This window comes from Ovis aries, chromosome 1 (genome assembly GCF_016772045.2).
Source record: "Ovis aries strain OAR_USU_Benz2616 breed Rambouillet chromosome 1, ARS-UI_Ramb_v3.0, whole genome shotgun sequence".
In the NCBI taxonomy this organism is placed as follows: Eukaryota; Metazoa; Chordata; class Mammalia; order Artiodactyla; family Bovidae; genus Ovis; species Ovis aries.
This window is the reverse complement of record NC_056054.1, coordinates 165186294-165207317: the sequence shown is the minus strand read 5'-3', so window position 1 is coordinate 165207317 and position 21024 is coordinate 165186294. Positions and strand designations below refer to the sequence as shown.

General features: G+C 39.7%; 3 protein-coding genes across 7 annotated transcripts in view; 1 reads left to right on the top strand and 2 right to left on the bottom strand.

The window, feature by feature from the left end:
• The window catches only part of FILIP1L (filamin A interacting protein 1 like), a 388439-nt gene that overhangs the window by 128677 nt on the left and 238738 nt on the right, over positions 1 to 21024 (top strand). The window lies entirely within an intron of this gene.
• The window catches only part of CMSS1 (cms1 ribosomal small subunit homolog), a 394573-nt gene that overhangs the window by 207035 nt on the left and 166514 nt on the right, over positions 1 to 21024 (bottom strand). The window lies entirely within an intron of this gene.
• The window catches only part of LOC132659897 (uncharacterized), a 62784-nt gene that overhangs the window by 22569 nt on the left and 19191 nt on the right, over positions 1 to 21024 (bottom strand). Inside the window, exon 1 of the mRNA XM_060416601.1 lies at positions 3174 to 21024. This exon is cut by the window's right edge and continues 19191 nt beyond it. The gene's annotated coding sequence lies outside the window, so the exon portion shown is untranslated. The remainder of the gene's footprint in view (positions 1 to 3173) is intronic.

Here is a 21024-nt window from a genome sequence, read left to right as displayed (position 1 = left end):
GATATACGTTTTTATTTTTTTTTAAAGCAACAAAACCCACCAAACACACACATATCTTTATTCTCTTTATTTTACAATGGTATGTCTCTATGATTATGAAATGGAGGGAGGGCCATATATATTTAGTGTACCGAGCTTCATGAAAGACTCCCTAATCCAAGATGTATTTATCACAATCAACTTACACACTGATGCCTAAGCACTGTCCATCAAGCACCCTGTTGATGGAAGCTATCTGTATGTCTTATAATTTCAATACATTTGGCATATTTGGTTCTTATTAAAATAAAAATGATTAGAATTTTCTACTTTGTATCCTGTTACAAAACTCAAAACAGATATAAAAGAATATGATATCTTACAGCAATTAATTCTTTTGTGAATATATTTTTTGCTATTGACTTAGATCTATGTGCAAACTGTTATCTCATTAAGGTCGTATTAGTATCCGAAGACCCTGATGCTGAGAAAGACAAAGGGAAAAAGGAGAATGGGAAAACAGAGGATAAGATGGTTAAATGGATTCAGTGATTCAATGGGCATTGAGTATGAGAAAACTCTGGGAGATAGTGAAGGACAGGGAAGCCTGGCATGCTGTAGTTCATGGGGTCTCAAAGAGTCAGACACGGCTTTAGGGACTGAATAATAACAACAATTAGCATCAAAGCATTGTGATACAAATGTGTCCTGGGGTCACAATGGCTTTAGTCTTCAATGTGCTTCATGGATATATGCAACAGGACTTTAGAAATGGCCTCTGAAACAAAGCTTTTCTTATGATTATAAGAAACACTCAGAAGGCTGAAGGGAAATTTCAGACTTACTTTAAAAGAATGGCTTGGCTAGCTTACTTTCCTGGGACTTATATCTTACTAGACAACCAGTTCCATTTGGGAGCTCTTTAAATATTCTGAATCAATGTTTCTTAACCTTAAAAAAAAAAACCAAACTATGACCCCCACTAGGATTTGTCACTCAACTCTCTCTGTAATCCAATTAACCCAAGTCTTACTGAGAAATGTGTTATTTCATATGCACATTGAATTAAGAGATGATTTCAGTATTTATGCTTCCCTGGTGGCTCAGCTGGTAAAGAATCCACCTGCAGCACAGGAGACCTGGGTTTGATCCCTGGGTTGGGAAGATCCCCTGGAGAAGGGAAAGGCTACCCACTCTGGTGTTCTGGCCTAAAGAATTCCATGGACTGTATAGTCCATGGGATCGCAAAGATTCAGACATGACTGAGCTACTTTCACTTCGGTATTTATTCTGTACACTATGCCTTGGGCTGCTACTTGGCAGCACAGAAGGTCTTCAATAAATATTAGCTATATATGACTTTAACTTAGCTTCTCAATCAGAGAGGATACTGAATAGAAAATAGGTTTTTCTGTTACTACTACACAAGCCTTTCCTTTTGACACACTGCGATTCTGCCCCCATAGTGGTTAAAATGGCTGGCCAGAGAGGAGACTTATTCTTTCTAAAATACACCCAAAGGAGGAAATTCTTGGCAAACACCATGAGACTAGAAGCCCCTTGCAGTGACCAGGGATAGAGGACAACTGACCACATCAGAAAGTTGTAAGAAAGTTAATGCAAGTGATAGAATTTCACAAACCTTTAGAGTTCACAAAAAAGTTATCCAGGGCTCATGAGCTAATGCAGACTAACTGGTGCCTTCTGTTTCTGCTCTGCCATTATCTATCAGTAATAAATGGTTTAATCCTAAAAATATATTATGTGGTTTTCATTCTTGGCTCTAGATTACTCGTGGAGAAGACAAAATATAACCTTTAATTTGGTTTGACAAGACATCCTACATAATAAATAAATGAATTGCTACTAGTAAAATTGCACTCAAAGAATGCATTTTTGGCTCCCAAACAATCACATTCCAAGTTCACTATACATGTATACAAAAATCTGCTTAAGTCAATTTGTGATATACTTCCAGAAGTATGGATCAATCATATCACACCTCAACATTTGGTAGAACTCAGTTTTATGTTTCCCTGTGCTTTATACCTGAACACACACACACATACACATACATATATCTTTTTCCTTCTGATTAACATATCACAGAAAACAAAACAAAAAAGAAAATCTATTAGTAATTGATTTATATCATGTAGTACAGGAATTTTTCCCCTTCTGGCCTTCCTCCAGCCTGTTCAGACCAAACTCACGTTCTTACTTCTTTTGGCAAATAATTCTACATTCTGAAATGATTCCATCAGATGGTCTCTTCTCCTTTACTTTCATCCTCTGATTTTACTTTTCGCAGTAACTATTGTAGGATCCAACTGGTTTGAACAGTTGATAATGGAGATTGTAGGTGAACAATGGGATGCTTCAATTTCTCTATATCAATACTAGAGAAATTTTTCTTGGCTACTTCAATAACTCAGAGAAGTCAGAGAAAAATATCCTTGAGAAATTATTTTCAAAAGTCTTTAAACACAATTGCTGTAAAAAAGGTTTTGACCCATCTGAAAGGCATTTTTGATTAACTTCATTATTGTGTTTTTCATTCCTCATGGACACAGAACAATGAATTCCCTCATATTTGTAGAGTGGGTACAAAAGCTCGGCTAATATGGGGGTACTTCAAAGACATCCTCCCTACACATTCTCAAACAGCACTGTATGTATTACTTTGATGTAAGAGACTAAAAAACATGCTTAACACAGCTGCGTTCAGCTGCAAGCCAACATTACATGGATTTATTTATCTTTTTATTGCTGCATAAATTACCATTTCATAGGGCTGGGTTGTTCAATTGTCATCACAAATTTTATAAGCACATTTTTGAAAAACGAGGATGGATCTTTCTATGAAATACTACATATGGCATTACAGAATCATACAAATGAGTGGCAGTCTGGATAGTTCCATGGTTCAAAATAGTTTAAAAAATCACCTGAACAAAAATTTGTACTCACAAAAAAAAGGCCTCAGATTAAATTGGTGGCTGCAAAATGTATAATAAGCATAAGAAAAAAAGACAGCACAAAAAAGAAGAGGTAATATTTGTACATCTATACAATTAAAGAGCGTGTGTGTGTGCATGCATGCTAAGTTGCTTCCATTATGTCTGACTCTGTGATCCTATGGACACAAAGCCTGCCAGACTTCTCTATCCATGAAATTCTCCAGGCAAGAATACTGGAGTGGGTAACCATTCCCTTCTCCAGGGGATCTTCCTGATGTGGGGATAGAACCTGGGTCTCCTGCACTGCAGGCAGATTGTTTACTGTCTGAACCACTAGGGAAGCACATAAACTAAAGTACATATATCAAAATACTTCTATGGTGTACTACCCCAAATTTCTACATGTCTTCACAGGAACAGAATCTTTAAAACTAGACAACAAATATTATCAATTAGTACTAGAATAAAACATGGAGAATGAATGGCTCTTACACATCACTGACCTGAGCACTCATCTCTGAATTCTTCCAGATAGGATGATATGTCTACAGGATAAAAGCTTTAATTATCTCTGAAATATTTTAGCATGGGATATGTTCAGATAGGAGAGTCTCAAACTCTTTAGTTTCTATGTAGTAATCTCCTAACAGTACCAGTTTCAGAAACATACAGGAACAGCAGGACTATTCAGTTGTCTTTTCAGTACAAAATGAAGACATCTGCTGCTCTAATTACTGAGATCACTAAAGAATTTATCAGTTCATATATATTTACTATATATATGATATAGACTGCTGGGTCTCCTGCATTGCAGGCAGATTCTTTATCATCTGAGCCACCAGGGAAGCCCCTTGAATGGAACTTCGTTAGGAGACAATTCTCTTCTGCAGCTGAGCTGGGGGAAGGCGAGAGGAAGCCTAATGGCGCTGGGGTGCCCTGAGAAGGAGGCCACCTCAGGGAAGCTGAACTAGAGGTGGAGGGGGCCGCTGGGCCTGACAACGTCCCTGAGCCCCCAGACAAATTCAACTCCATGTAACTGTTATTTGTGAACCTGTCTCCCAGTTAAATTGTGCCCTCTTTCAGAGCTGACAGGAACCATGTCCCTGGTTCATTTTTATATCTCCAGAGCACTAGTCAAGTGCTATGGATATTACCATTGTCCCATAAATATTGGTTGCAAGAATAAAAAGAGAACCATATTTTAATTAATGAGTTTCATATTGATGTACATAGGTGATGTTCTAACACTCACACAATGACAGACTTAACCTTTCTCTTTTAAAAACATTACCATCTTCAAGTGGAACTTTCATGAAGAAAGAATTTTCTCCTGTTTCTTATGAGACTGAACTTAAAAAGCAAAACAAAACCCCCCAAACAGGGAAAGAAAAATAAACCATTTCTACTTATGAACATCTAGACTCTAATGCTGGTTCATCACCGTAAACTTTAGTTCCCATGAAGAAATTATCCTATTAGGAAAATGAACATGATATAGCATCTTATTAGAATCTTTCCATTCTGATGAATTTGGTTGGCAGAGGGAATTATTGAAAGGAGCAGTTCATATTTATATTCTATTCTGAGTATACAAATTCTAAGTGTTTTACTATTAAGAATCTATTTCTAATATTTTCCAGGGGTAGAGCTTAAAAATATTTGGTTTTTAAGTGTCTGTTTCATATTTTATGTAAACGATGGCTATAGGTAGAATTATGAGGGGCTTTAAAATGGAATAATAATCTTAAAAAGGACCAGCTGATATAATAATTTGTACATGGAAACTTTGGCCTATTCCTATTTTCCTTGCAATTTTTTCTTTTAGGTTAATGATGTATATATGCATATTATTTGCTTTGAACTGGCTTTCTAGCAATGGCAATGGATTCTTCTTACTCCATCTACATTTACATTCTATTGTAAATGATTGGCTAGGATTAGGCCATCAAACAAAACAAGCTAACTGTTCCATAAAGAAATACATCCAACAGTTCTGATCTCAGAAGTCTCCTGCTCCATTCAAAAGATTCCATTCTATTATTTTTCTGAGAAAATTTGGAACTTAAATAAGCTTGGTTAAAATATACTATTTGTGATGTACATTTTATGGCCTTTATGCTAAAATCAACTACTTCTATTGTTGAAATGTATTTCATGGAAATACCAAAGAAGAATTTATTCCTTTTAAAGTCAAAATCCCATGTAAACAAATCATTTTGGGTATATTTACTAACTTTCTTGGGCTTCCTCTGTGGCTCAGCGGTAAAGAATTTGTCTATAATGCAGGAGACACAGGAGACCTGGGTTTGATCCCTGGGTCAGGAAGATCCCCTGGAGGAAGGCATGGCAACCCACTCCAGTATTGGAAAAATCCCATGGGCAGAGAAGCCTGGCGGGGCGGGCTACAGTCCAAAGGGCCACAAAGAATTGGACATGACTGAAGCGACTGAGCACGCACACACTATCTTCCTTAGCATCTCTCATATTCGATCCATCCACCTCCTCTCTGACTTCGCTTCTGTTGCCTACCGGCTCACATCATATCATGCTGATCCACTGGAAAATAGTTTTAATTTGCTTCTCCTGCCTCGGATCCCTCCTAAGCTGTCCTCCACTTAGATGCTAGAATGACTTCTAAAATGTGAACCCATTAAAGTTATTTTTCGATTTAAATCTCTTCCCTGGCTTCCCATTGTCTCTAAGATGGTCAGCTGCATTGTGCGGCATACTTTCTTTCCACGCTGTGCTGCCTACCTGCTCATCTAATTAGATGCTCCTTATAATGAAACTGTGTACAATTCATGCCAGGTTGCTTCATCCCTCCATGCCAGTGTGCCTGTTCTCTCTATCCAGAAAACAAGAAATAGCAGCAAAATTCAACATTTAACTAGCTCTCTTGACATTTGTTGATCAGCACTGATTGGTGTGGGGCTTCCTAGGTGGCACTAGTGGTAAAGAACCTACATGTCAATGCAGAGAACGTAAGAGACATGGGCTTGATCCCTGGGTCAGGAAGATCCCCTGGAGGAGGGTATGGTAATCCATTCCAGTATTCTTGCCTGGAGAATCCTATGGACAGAGGAGACTGGTAGGCTACAATCTGTAGGGCTGCAGAGTTGGACATGACTGACGTGACTTAGCATGCATACACACACTGGTTGGTGTGGAGCTTCTGGTAAACATTTAATCTCAACTCTAGAGGTCAAATGACACCGCCCTTATGGAAGAAAGTGAAGAAGAACTAAAGAGCCTCTTAATGAAAGTGAAAGAGGAGAGTGAAAAAGTTGGCTTAAAACTTAACACTCAGAAAACTAAGATCATGGTTTCTGGTCCCATCACTTCATGGCAAATAGATGGGGAAATAATGGGAACAGTGGCAGATTTTATTTTCTGGGGGGCTCCAAAATCACTGCAGATGGTGATTGCAACCATGAAATTAAAAGACACTTGCTCCTTGGAAGAAAAGCTATGACTAACCTGGACAGCATATTAAAAAGCAGAGACATTACTTTACCAACAAAGGTCCATCTAGTCAAAGCTATGGTTTTTCCAGTAGTTATGTATGGATGTGAGAGTTTGCACTGTAAAGAAAGCTGAATGCCAAAGAATTGATGCTTTTGAACTGTGGTGTTGGAAAAGACTCTTGAGAGTCCCTTGGACTGCAAGGAGATCCAATCAGTCCATCCTAAAGAAAATCAGTCCTGAATATTCACTGGAAGGACTGATGCTGAAGCTAAAACTCCAATACTTTGGCCACTTGATGTGAAGAACCAGCTCACTGGAAAAGACCCTGATGCTGGGAAAGACTGAAGGTGGGAGGAGAAGGGAACGACAGAGGATGAGATGGTTGGATGGCATCACTGACGCAATGGACATGAGTTTGAGTAGGCTCTGGGAGGATGGACAGGGAAGCCTGGTGTGCTGAAGTCCATGGGGTCACAAAGAGTCAGACGTGACTGAGTGACTGAACTGACAAGAGGTCCAATCTCTGGCTTCCCTGGATTCAGATCATTGTCGTCACGGCAACTTCTGTTGGTCCCTACCCTATATGAAAACTCATTAGGAGTTTACCTTCATTAGCGCTTGTAATCCAAACATTTAATCAGAAATGACTTTTAGGAGAAGCCTACCAGAAATAACAGATGCTGTATACACTGCTTTTGTCTAAAACTAACCCAGGGTTTAGTATTTAGCACAAAAAATTCTAAACTGCTCTACAGTAACAAAACACACTACCATAAAAACAGTCATTTTTTTTCATTCATTTAACAAACTTTCACAGTGTAGCTAGGCTTTTTAAAATCACTATTTGGAGAAAAAAATTCAGCAAAATTTTCCTATGGAAAATGTTAGCCAACAAAGAGGCATGCTCTACAGCAGAAAGAAATTGTCAAATTATAAATGAAGTTTCTTAAAATGTGTAGAATATCTTTAATTTATGCTATATATACCAAATAATAAGAGTCAATCTTTTGAAAGAAATATGATTTCTCTAAGTATATCTTTATTACCATCTAACCCTTATGAACTAAAGCCTGTAAATCTAGTCTCCTAAGATATGGAGATTTCAATAGCTTTCTGTGAAAGTGTCCATTTTTGACTACTTTGTGATGTTTTATATCAAGGATAAACCACCAGTTGACATTCAGAATGAAGATGTCTAGAACTAAAGAGAAATACCTGCTAGCAGGAGATTCAATGTGGCTCCCTCTCCTGTCCATTCTATCATGTTTACCAAAAATAAAACTGATAGGCATATTTCACAGCATGAATGATTTTAAAGTCCTTTCAAGTCCCAGTCATCCACAGTTTAATTTGATTCTCAATGACTTGGCTTTCCTGAAATGCTACTTTACTTAAAGGAAAAAAAAAAAGTCACTTTGCTTAATTTCTTCACCCTAGAAATATTATTTTTCCATTTAAAAAAGCCCAACCTCAAAACTATAACCATTAAAATTAAATACTATCCCTTAGGGACTTTTCTTCTACAGCAAAGACTTTGACTGTCACTTAATAAGCACACACAATGCCTCAACTGTGAGCACCAAGACAAGGAATGCCTACAAGTAAGGGAACAAATCTTAAGCTACTTAATTTTCCAGACCTTGCTGCTCAGTGCCTCTGGCACTCAGTGAATGTTCAATGAGAATATGTTCAATGAAGAATGAATGAAAATGTCTGCAGTAGCAAGTGGAGGTAGTGGAATGAATAAGACTCTGTTGATACATACACTATCTTAAATTTATTCTGAAAAGAAAATAGAAATAGACCAAAACAAACCTGCTTTCCATAATTACGCTACAGTCGTTTGGCCTTTACTTTCTGACTCCTAAAGCATTTTAAAAAATATTTACTGTATTAAGTCTCATTTCATCCTGAAGGGTAATAGCACAATTATCACTTAATCTACAAGTGGAAAAATGAAACTATAGCAAAAAATAAAGCGAGATTGACACACACACACACAGAGACCTATATTATATAGGAAAAGAAATAAACTTTCACAGTGAATTCAGACTCCCACTTAAACATTCTAATTACCAGTCTGGTTCATGGTTCATGGTTTGAAACCCATACTCTGGAACCAGTCTGCCTAAATTTGAGTCCTGAGTCTGCTCTTCATTAACTGTGCATGCATGTGCTAAGTCTCTTCAGTCATGTCTGACTCTTTGTGATCCCTTCCTTATCCATGGGATTCTCCAAGAATACTGGAGTGGGTTGCCATGCTCTCTTCCAGGGGATCTTCCCGACCCAGGGACTGTGTTATCTCATACATACCATATATCTATTCCCTCATCTGATTAATAGGAATGATAATAGTACCTACTTCATAGGGTTGATATAAGGATTAAATTAATAATACATATGTAAAATGCAATGTACAAGTAGGTGACTCATTGTAAGGTCTATTTAAATGTTTGCTAATATTATTATTCTTTCTACTAAATCAGTGAAAATTAAATTTATTTCTTGGGACATGCATATATGGCAGTAGAATTATTGAAAACCAAATATGTAGCTGCTGCTGCTGCTGCTAAGTCGCTTCAGTAGTGTCCAACTCTGTGAGATCCCATAGACGGCAGCCTACCAGGCTCCCCTGTCCCTGGGATTCTCCAGGCAAGAGTACTGGAGTGGGCTGCCATTGCCTTCTCCGAAATATGCAGAACTTCAATAAATAAACAGATAAAAGGAGTTTTTACTTGAAAAATTATCTCATACATTTAAATGTATGATGCAGTCTAAAGTTAACTGTGTTCATAATGAGGATGTTTTGTCATAAAAGTTTATAATTTGTAAAATGATAGTCACACACTTCTCAATTTTCATCTTGTTTTCATATTTCATTTTTGTTGCACCGTGTCAAGAAAAGTTTGATTTACACAAATAAGCAGTTCGTTTTTTTTTTTTAAGTCTTCAATGAAATTGATTCAAGGGCTTGACAAAGGAATAGAAGGAACTTTTTTCCAAGTATAATTATTAGAAATATTTAAAAACTTTTTACACTCCTTGTAATAAATCAAATAAAGAAAAGAACAATATGTGCTAATAACATAAAGTCATGATGCAGCATGCTAGCCATTCACTTGTTCCTGCATAACCAACCAGTGTGCAGTGAAGACAGGTGTCATTGATGCTGCCTGGCATTTAACTGACTGCTGTATATGTGTGCTTGCAATAGTTAGCCCTGCCTTTGCAATTTTACATGTGCAGACAGGACAGGGTTGGATTTGGACATGCAAGGTCATATTCTCCTAATCAATGCCATGGGTACTAGAAGTTCAAAGACAGTGTGAAGCGGTGACAGGAGACTTCTTGAGATCTGAAATAAAACAATAGTTAACAGAGCAACACAGTTATTTAAGTTGGTAGTTCTCCAATATGACTTTGGAATATAAGACATTTTAGTGATTTATTTTATTACAATTTTTAGACAGTTAAAATATTTATAAAATAAAATTTGAATTACATGTTTGTGGAGCTCCTAAAGCACATCTGTAGAATAATTTAAAATTCACTGGACTACGATTCTAATTCCACCCAGCATATAGAAAGCTGGAGTGTCACATTCACCATAAAAAGAAGAAAAAGTAGAATAAAACGTAAAAACATAACTTTATTTGAGTCCAGAAAGTTCAGAACACAGGGTAAGCAGACTGAAATCCAAGAAGGAACAGGTTCCTCCAAGGAAATTTGGAAACTGTAGACTGGCTCACTTGTGGCAGCATACAGAGACACCACACACTACAAACAGTTCAGAAGAATTCAGCTAGATATTTAAGAAATTGCTAAAGGACAAGTATAGGTTAGACAGAGTATAGGACTTTTGGGAGCTGCAATCACCAGGGCATTCAAACCCACTCTCCACCAGGTGCTTATGAGAAAGATGGGGGAAGGGTGGGAAAGAATAGGAGAGAACAAGAAGAAAATGGTCAAAATTCCCTCCACCCATATAATTAAAGACATAAAATCACAGGTCCAAGAAACTTGGAGAACCCTGAGAAGGATAAATAACAACAACTACAAAATCATATATTCAAATGTCCCAAAATTAAAAATATAAAAGGAAATTTTTTAAGGCAGCCAAAAAAAAAAAGAAAAAAAAAAAAGATAGTATAGAGGAACAGCATAAGAATTGTACCAAATTTCTTGCCACAAACTATACAAGCCAGAAGACAATCAAGTGACATCTTTAACATGCTGAAAGAAAATCACTAGGTTAAGACTTTTCCTTGGAGTCTAGCTTAGATCCTAGAGAAGAGAATGGCAACCCATTCCGGTATTCTTGCCTGGAAAATCCCATTGACAGAGGAACCTATCTGGCTACAGTCCATGGTGTCACAGAGAGTTGGACATGACTGAGTGTGCACACACAGCTTAGATCCAACAAGAGTCCTACTAGTAATCTGGCTGCACTTCTCATGAGTTACTTTTCCCAGGTTCATTGTGTCTATATATTTGCTTTGGGCATGGCTTAATAATTTACCTAAAATATCCAATAAATAAACAACACCACAGTGTTGACGTTGTTTAGTCGCTAAATTGCATCAGACTCTTTGTGACCCCATGGAAGACAGCCCACCAGATTCCTCTATCCATGTGATTTCTCAGACAAGAATACTGGAGTGGGTTACCATTTCCTTCTCCAGGGGATCTTCCCAACCCATGTCTTCTGCATTGGCAGGTGGGTTCTTTACTGCTGAGCCACCAGGGAATTCATATTACCACATTACCATTCAATTGTATTCTATATGTACGGTTTCTTATGATTGCTGTTTAGTTATAAACAGAGATGAGTAGCGTATGTAGGTTACAGTATCTTTGTACTACCCTCAGATAGACTAAAAATAGCACATACTTACAAAGCCTCACCATGTTCTACTTCTAAGTGTTTCATATTTAATAAGAGACACTATAGTATTACTGTTCGCATGCTAGCCCAAAGAAAATATACATTAATATAAGTTGTTGATTTTTCTAACCTTTCTTTCTACAACTCACTGCATATTTGATTTCTACATCTGAGTAAGAATGTTACTTTTGGAATGACTCTGATACTGAGATTGCTGAAATGTCTCTTTCCCTAGACTATACTATCCAAAATAGAACTTTCTTCCTCTTCCATGTTTCCTGGTATTGCAGTCACTTTCTATCTGCTTACTCTATTTTATTATTTTTTTTCATAGCACTTATTACTACATGACATAGAACATCTTAAATATATTTGCCTGTCCATTGTCAGTCTCCTGTGCTGGCATCAACGGTAGGGGCTTTGTTTCTCTTGGTCACTCACTGTTATATCTCCAGCACTTAGAATAGTTCCTGGAACTAGGTGGAATTCATTATGTATTTGTTGAAAGAGCATGTGCAAATGAATGGGAGAATACATGAACAAAAAAAACACAATCCCTTTTGTCTGAGGAATCCGGTAAACTTGGGATGGGAAAGAGCACAAGTAGGTAGAAAGGGAATGGCTACTATTTGAAAGGGGCTTCACTGGTCCGTCTAGTCAAGGCTATGGTTTTTCCAGTGGTCATGTATAGATGTGAGAGTTGGACTGTGAAGAAAGCTGAGCACTGAAGAATTGATGCTTTTGAACTGTGGTGTTGGAGAAGACTCTTGAAAGTCCCTTGGACTGAAAGGAGATCCAACCAGTCCATTCTAAAGGACATCAGTCCTGGGTGTTCATTGGAAGGACTGATCCTAAAGCTGAAACTCTAATACTTTGGACACCTGATGTGAAGAGCTGACTCACTGGAAAAGACCCTGATGCTGGGAGGGATTGAGGGCAGGAGGAGAAGGGGAAGACAGAGGATGAGATGGCTGGATGGCATCACCGACTTGATGGACGTGAGTTTGAGTGAACTCCGGGAGTTGGTGATGGACAGGAAGGCCTGGCGTGCTGCGATTCATGGGGTCGCAAAGAGTTGGACATGTCTGAGTGACTAAACTGAACTGAACTCACTGGCTTCAGCTAAGATGTCTAGCACAGACTGTGGAGCATTAGCAGACATTCAATATTATTAGTTATAATTACCAATTGTCCTTATCTCATGAACTCCCCTTAACAAAGTGGTGAGGACCATTTTCTGGTTTTGCAAATTCATAAAAGTCCAACAACACGTTCATGTTTACAGAGTAAGGAAGTGGTTGTGCTGAATCTACCCAGATGTGGCAGGCACCAGAGCCCATTCCCAGAGGTGGGAAAGAGAACACTAAACTGTTGACTGTCTATTTCCTTGAAGCTTGCTTCATGCATTCATTACTTCATCTTGCTTCCTAAGGGCTAAATTATGATCTCAGTTGAATAAAACTGAATGAATCTTTTATTATATGTCTTTACTCTAAATTTGGGTTTTTATTCTTGTTTCTAATTTGTTTGAGTTGACAGCGATAACTTTAAAGTCAACAAGATTAAAAAAAAAAAAAGGACTTTACTAAAGTTACCAAAAAAAATTCAGTTTAATGAAGCCCACTAAAAACTACAGGTCCACACCATAATAAATCAACCTTGTGCTTGAAAGCACAAACTGTATATACTGGCACCCAATTCAGCTAAGATAAAAATGACAAGTACTTCAATGATAAATTGTCCTCTATATCATCCAACGGAAATATTCAAATTGTCCAATACCTACAAGCAACTAGAAGGATTGAGTTTAACTTTCAAATTAAAAGGACATTAAGACGGAGCACAGTCCCCCAATCTGTCTCTCAAAAATATTCATAGAACCTTCTTGGTCTTAAAGCTTGGGAGGAATAGGGTATGTTTTCAGAGAGCAATTCAGCCAGCTATTACAACTGCAGACTACAAGAAACTGAGGGATAAAATAAAATAAGAAACTGTGCAGGATCTCTTACCAGTTGCCTGTGGTGGTGGTGGTTTAGTCGCTAAGTCGTGTCCGACTCTTGCAACCCCATGGACTGTAGCTTGCCAGGCTCCTCTGTCCATGGGATTCTCCAGGCAAAAATACTGGAGTGGGTTACTGTTCCCTTCTCCAGGGGATCTTCCCAAACCAGGAATCAAACCCGGGTCTCCTGCAGTGCAGGCAGATTCTTTACTGATTAAACTATGAGGGAAGCCCTCTGGTAGCTTCCCTTGAGAAGGGAAGCAATTAACAGTTGCTTAACAATTACATATTATCAGTCGAGGAGAGCTAAACTTTGAGCAAACCTGCTCTCTGCCTCCCCTCTGGACCACAAAACTAGGCCTAGGAAAAGAGGTACTGATTATGTGACAGGATATCTGCATCTCTATTTTCCTCATTGTTCCCCAAACTGGGAAAGATGTGTACTGAAAAAGAGGTTTAAGTCCATTTATCTCTTATAAAGTATGTAGTGTGTTCCTTATTCCCTTTACCATGGTGGGATTTTGCTTTCCAATCTATGAGTTACCTATAGGATGCGAGTATGAATTCTATAAGGCATGAGGCGAGATGTTGATAAGTTCCACACAATAAAGCAGATAATAGATGTCTACCAAGACTTGGCAATACAATTTGAATATCTACCCACTGATATCAACAAGGAGTTCTCAAATGAGTATTGAAAATTTATTAACACACCCACTAACTCCTATGGAAATCACAGGAAGAGAGATAGAGAACATTTTTATTTCTTTCCTTTACGCTCTGTGTACATAATGCTCTTAAATTCTCATGAAATTCATTGAGTTCTAATACTGATCTCCAAATCAGCTTTACCATTCAGGTGGACCCATTCTGTCCTTCAACTTTCTTAACAATTATCATTTCATCCACTATGCCCATAGTTCTGCACCCAATTTTGTGAACAGATAAAAGAGAAGCCTTTAGTGGTATCTGCCCCAAATTCTTTGGCCAGTTTCTGGCTCTCAGCTTTGATTGCCAAAGGCGTGAAGATCAAAAGATGTTCTCTGCTGAAGTGTTTACTGCCCTTTAACATATCCTCTCACAACAAAGGAGTTCTTTATTTACATCTAAGATGAAAGAGTAAGTCACAAAGTAAAAGGCCTACATTAGACAGATGCAAGTGACAGAATTTGATTGCCCCATCCTCAAGAAAATTCACATCATTAATATTAATATAAAGTCAGCCTAAAAGTCCTCCAGAGCAAAATATACCTCTCAGGGAGGGGGTGCAGCCCTGGCTTTCTGAGGGATTTCCTTGGCTTCACCCATAACTTCAATCTTCCCCAACAGGGTGGTGACATATGCTCATTTCACAAGCACAGCAACATCTCGCGACAGCCCTGGAAACATGAACCACTATTTACACTGGAAAGAATGACTGGGAGCAGCTGTGCCCAGCAGCAGACAGCACTCGAGGCAGAAAATGGGGCTGTGTCGCCAATCTGTTATTACGGTAATAACTAATGGAGAGGAATAAAATGGATTACCAGTGCTAAATCAAACTGGGAGGTTTCTGATGCTGCTGTAGGACATTGGCTTCTCACAGTTTATGATATCACCAGGCTTCCTGATGAATTTACAGTCTGGTAATCCTGCCATGGCATTAGTTTTCCACACGCAAATCCTTGGAATATAAGTCAACTCTGCAAATGAACAGGACTAGGGAACTCCATTGGGCCAAGTTTATTTCAACCTCAGGGAAAGCTAAGACTGGTTGTCTTCCTGTTCCTTACTATGTTTATTAAGCCCATGAAATGAATAGTTTGAGTGGCATCTTTTCCCATGCTTTGTATATTCATTGATTCTTAATATGTCTATGCAATATTGTTCTTTTGGTCTCAGAACCAGGCCCCTTCCCATTAATAACATTAGCACTGATCCACTCACTTCTCAGCTAGACTGCATTATCTACATTTTACCATTTTACCCCTTTGTTGACTATATTTCTTGTTGGTATGCTAGTTATATGCCTAATTCACAGTTCCATCTAGTCTACAAAACCTTGGCCAGGAACTAGGTCAACATAATTAACTTGTACCAGACCCACCAAAATAGTATACAGGTGGCTTTTTAGGATGACTTAAATTCAGTAACTCCAATATGATTATTTAGTCATTCATTCATGCTAGTGTTTAAAAAAACAAACAAACCAGAGTGTTGCTCATCATCCAAATATGTGAAGGGTTAAATCTCATCCCACTGCTCCCTGAGGGGAATTCAAATTGGGGTTGGGGTAGGGAGGCACAGGTTGAGGTATTCCATGCTAAGGATAAAAGGCCCTTAGATAGTTAAGATGCATATCTCAGGAGGAATTTCAATGACCCAAGATTCTTGCATCTTCCCCCACACACAGAAAAGTACTAAAATCATTAACTTCAGATATCTGTTTTTCCTGATTAGCAGTAATCTTTTACCAGAGATGTGTGTTTGACTATTTGTTTCCTTCCCTATCTCTTTGGGGGAGTTCCTCAGAGCCATCTGTGAGGCTGTTTCTCAGGCCACAGTGCTCAGAAAGAACCTGAATAAAACTTGAACTCACCACTTTCCTTTTGTACATTTTTCTTTCAGTGGGCACTAGGAAGCTGCTCTTCCCTCTTTCATGGGAATGATGTTGCAGGGAGAGGGCTGCTCTCAGCAGCTGCAGCTGGAGGCTTACTGGCTGTCCCAGACCCTACCCTGGACCCTTGCATGATTCCACAGGGTGAGGCCCTGAGGAAGGCACCTAGCCCAAAGCGACAGGCCACTCAGGTCCCTGTCTCCACATTCTGGTACTAACTTAGATCGAGGAATGACCACACGGTAGATACTGATGGAGGTAGTGGCAATTTTAGAAGTGAATCTCAGAAATACCAGGGAATACTAACATTTTCATTTGCATCTCCCATGACACCTGGTTCCTGAATCCCAGACCTGTATTTCTACTTGGATTCTAGAGACAGCTTGCACTTAACATACAGAGAAAGAGGATTCCTTCTAAATCAACTTCTTTTCTTGCATGGTGATCTTAGTTGCTGATTTAAGGAATCCACGCTCTCTTAGGCGCCAAAACCTGCCTATTCTTGCTATTAAATACCTTAGGGAATATACCCCTCCTTTTTAGTTACATAGCTAGGATCATTGCCAAGCCCGATTCCTTCATATACGGGCTTCGAAGGTGGCTCAGTAGTAAAGAATCTGTCTGCAAATGCGAGAGACAGGAGACATGGGTTTAATCCCTGGGTTGGGACGATCCCCTGGAAGAGGAAATGGCAATCGTACTCCAGTATTCTTGCCTGGGAAATCCCATGGACAGAAGAGCCTGGCAGGTTCCAGTCCATGGGGTCACAAAGAGTCGGACACAACTGAGCAGCTGAGCACTCAGGTATTCCTTCACATGGATAACTGCAGCAGCTTCCTAACTCAATTTCCTGCCTCTAGTCTTTTCCTCCTTAAACTGCATTTTTACATTTATCTACAGTTGAACCTTGAACAACAAGGGGGTTTGGGGAACCAACCCTCCCCATCATCAAAAATCTGCATTTAACTTAACAGCCCTCCATATTTGTAATCACTCCACATCCACATTTCTATGACTGTGGGTTCAACCACCTGCAGATCATGTAGTACTGTAGTACTTACTGCTGGGAAAAAAAAAAAAAAAATCCATGAATAAGTGGATTCAGGGAGTTCAAACACTGTTGTTCAAGAAGCACCTGTATAATTTGTTCATGGTATTTCGCAGCTTAAAATCGTCCCGATGGTTGGCTACAACATGGAGGATAATGTTTCAGTTCTTCAAACTGGCAAAAAGTCTTTCAAGACCCACCCCTGCTTCTGGCTTAACCTCTATCACTCCCCCTTACAAACTCTACCTCTCCCAATATCCTGACTGATGTCCTGTGTATAGCATGCCTTGTCATTTTATGAATGAATTCTTTGCTCTTTCTCAAATTCCTATGACCCTGTAAATAAAATGTTTGGAATTCTCCTCCTTCGACTAGTAAACTCCTTCTAGTTTACTAGAAAATCAGGGACACGTTAATTTCAGCTAGATAAGGAGAGAGAGAGAGCACTCTACCACTAGGTCTGAGAGTGAAGGAGAACACAATAGAAAGGGTGGGGAAGCCCAGAACATGTTAGTATGAGATTCTGTGAAGGATTAGACTGTGTTCATTTGCTTTATGGCAGGGGTCCCAACCCCGGGCCAAGGATCGATACTGGCCCATGGCCTGTTCGAACCTGGCTGCATAGCGGTGAGTGAGCAAGCACAGCTTCACCTGTATTGACAGTCGCTCCTCATTGTTCGTATTAGTGCTTGAGCTCCACCTCCTTTCAGATCAGCAGCGGCATAATAAGTGTAATGCATTTGAGTCACCCTGAACAACCCCTTGCCCCCAGCTGGGGAAAAATTGTCTTCCATGAAACTGGTCTCTGGTGCCAAAAAGGTTGGGGACTGTTTTGTTGTTGTTGTTGTTGTTTAGTTGCTAAGTCCTGTCCGATTCTTTTGTGACCCCGTGGACTGTGGCCCGCCAGGCTCCTTTGTCTGTGGGATTTTTCCAGGCAAGAATACTGGGGTGGGTTGCCATTTCCTTCTTCAGGACTGCTGCTTTATGGCTTTTATCTCAGTTTATTATACACTCGAGAGGAGTTCAGTCTCATATATCTCACTCCCTGCTCAAGTTTAAAGGGCAGTGGGGGAAGGGTGGGCATTCTCTACTGAGAGATAGACTGCAAGCTCTAGAGCCAGACTGCCAAGGTCTGTAGCTGGGCTCAACTTCTGTCAATTTCTCTTCTCCACTTATCCCCACCACTGCTATTAATACTTATCAGATGACCTTGGGCAAGTTACTTATTATTCCTGTGGTTCTGCTAAACGTGTTTAATTGTTAAATGGTAATCTACCTCAGAAGGTGGCTGTGAGAATGAATGAGCTAATACATATACAGTATGAGGCTGTACAGTATGAAATTACCCTGGTGGCTCAGACAGTAAACAATCTGCCTGCAAAAGGCAGGAGGCCTGGGTTCGATCCCTAAGTTGGAAAGATCCCCTAGAGGAGTGGGCATGGCAACCCACTCCAGTAATCTTGCCTGGAGAATCCCATAGACAGAGGAGCCTGGTGTGCTACAGTCCATGGGGTCACAAAGAGTCAGACACAACTGAGTGACTAAGCACAGTACAGCGCATGAGGTTGAATAGTATGAAAATTACCATCTTTATAGATCAAAATGCCCAAAACTCAGCAAGTGCATATGGTTCAACCAAACATTTGAAATAATGTCTAATGAACAATACACACCCCAAAAATGTGATTATTGCTTCTCATAGATGCTTCTAAACAAGCTGTTGAGATTTATATCACCCAATGGTCTTTTCTCCATGATGTCCTCTTACTAATCTGGTTCCTTTAAAACAAGACTAGGCCACTTGGCTATAATCTTTAACATATCCCTTGTCAGATCACATTCTGGATGACTTCAGTGTCAATCTAGAAAAACCTATCCAACTCCTTACCTTCTTCAGCTCCAGGCTCACCCACATCAAGGTCACCTGAAATAAATCATCAGGTGGGGCTCACTTGCTATCCCATATCCAGAGATGATGACAATCTCTGATCCTTCTAGTCTTCCTCAGCTTTAACTACCTCCTTTCTTCAGTCCCTGGATAACCATAGTTTCTTGACCCCTCGCCTGGCCTCACTGCTTTACTCAGCTGGGACAGCCTGGCTCATCATCCGAACCATCCATTGAAAGCTTCAACTACATTGGACCTCACTTCACTTGTTTGACAAAATCTCAACACAGGATCAATTCAAAAATATACTTTCTATATTTCATGACCCAGCTTTTAAACACAGTTGGAGAAAATCAGCTTTCAGATTGATGCCACTATAAATTTGCAGCCCTCAATCTCTGGTCAGTCTCTCACTCATCCTTGTTTAGTTTGCTTATATTTTACTTAGCAACATTTCAAAATTGTCATTATGCTCAAGACTCCAGCCAAAGCCATATCCCTCTCAGCATATGACATCATCTTCTACTTCAAGGAGATAATTACACACATACACATAAACACACATACACATATGTCAGCATCTGCCTCTTCCTAGATATCTCTGGACCCATTCTTAGACTCTTTCTTCCTGTTCAGATGATGTATCCCTTACTCTGCTTCAAGGCTCTGCTCTCTGCACATGGCCCCAATCTCCTTTCGTCTCTCTGAGGATCTTGTCCTATCAATCATCTCGCCTTTTCCCTAAATATTCAACCTACTTGCTATTTCCCTTAAGCCTAGAAGCCTACATAAATCTTTCATCATATTAAATTTTTTCTCCTTCTTGAACCTGGTTGCCCCTCCCAGGAACCACCCCCTTCCTTCTCCTCTTTTATTCCAAGTGATCTGAAAGAGAGGTCTGCACTCACTATCTCAATTTCCTGACTCTTTCCATTTACCTTACAACAAACTATAGTCTGACATCTGCCCAGTCCATTGCGCTGAGAAACTTTTCTCATGAGCCCACCAAAGAACTTCATAATGCCATCCTGATGGACAAGGATCAAGTGTCTGTTTTCTCTGCTTTTCCTTTCCAGTCTCCCTCATGGGTTCCTCTTCTTTTTTTAAAACTTTTATTTTATTTATTTTTAATTTTTGGCTGTGCTGGGTCTCCATTGCTGTGCAGGATTTTGCAGGTTGCAGCGAACTGCGGCTATTCTCCAGCTGTGGTGCTCGGCTTCTCGCTGCGGTGGCTTCTCTCCTTGCAGGGCGCTGGCTCTTGGGCGCTCGGGCTTCAGTAGCTGTGGTATGTGGGCTCGGGAGTAGTGGCTCCTGGGTTCTAGAGCACAGGATCAGTAGTTGCGGCGCATTGGATTAGTTGCTCCATGGCACGTGGGATCTTCCTGGATCAGGGATCGAACTCATGACCCCTGCACTGGCAGGCGGGTTCTTTACCACTGATTCTCCAGGGAAGTCTGGTTCGTCTTCTTCTGTTTGCCCTTGAGTGCATTTGTCAAGGCTTCTCCTTTGGTACTTTGCTCTGCTCATTCTATGTACTCTACTTGTATAATTTCATTAGCTCTTGATTTTAAATATCATTGATGAGGGGTGACTTCCAAATCTGTATTTCTAGTCCAGAGTCTCTTCCAATGCCTGTCACATTTATTTACTTGGAAAGCCCACAGGGACTTAAACCCAACATATTTTTCATTCAGTCTTTAAAAAAATATTTATTGATGACCCACACTTCATAATAGTATTTAGTAGTAAATAAGACAGCAAGATAGGCCCTTTATCTTAAGCACTGTTTCTCACTCCCTCTTCCAATTAACTTTTGAAAAATGAAAGTGTTAGTTGCTCAGTCATGTCTGACTTTTTGCTACCTGATGGACGTAGTCCGCCAGGATCCTCTGTCCATGGGGATTCTCCAGGCAAGAATACTGGAGTGGGTAGCCATTCCCTTCTCCAGAGGATCTTCCCAACCCAGGGATCAAACCCGGGTCTCCCACACTGCAGGCAGATTCTTTACCATCTGAGCCACCAGGGAAGCCGTAATTAACCCTTAGGCCATAATGATACAAGATTTTCTGTAGTCTGCCATTTTCTGTTGAAAGAAGGCTAAACACTGGGGGCCTCTGAATCTTTCAGCCTGGAATTTTGGTTTCGTGTTCTTTTCAATTTTTAAGACTTTAAGAGAAGTCTTGCCCTCCAGAAGCCTTCTCTAA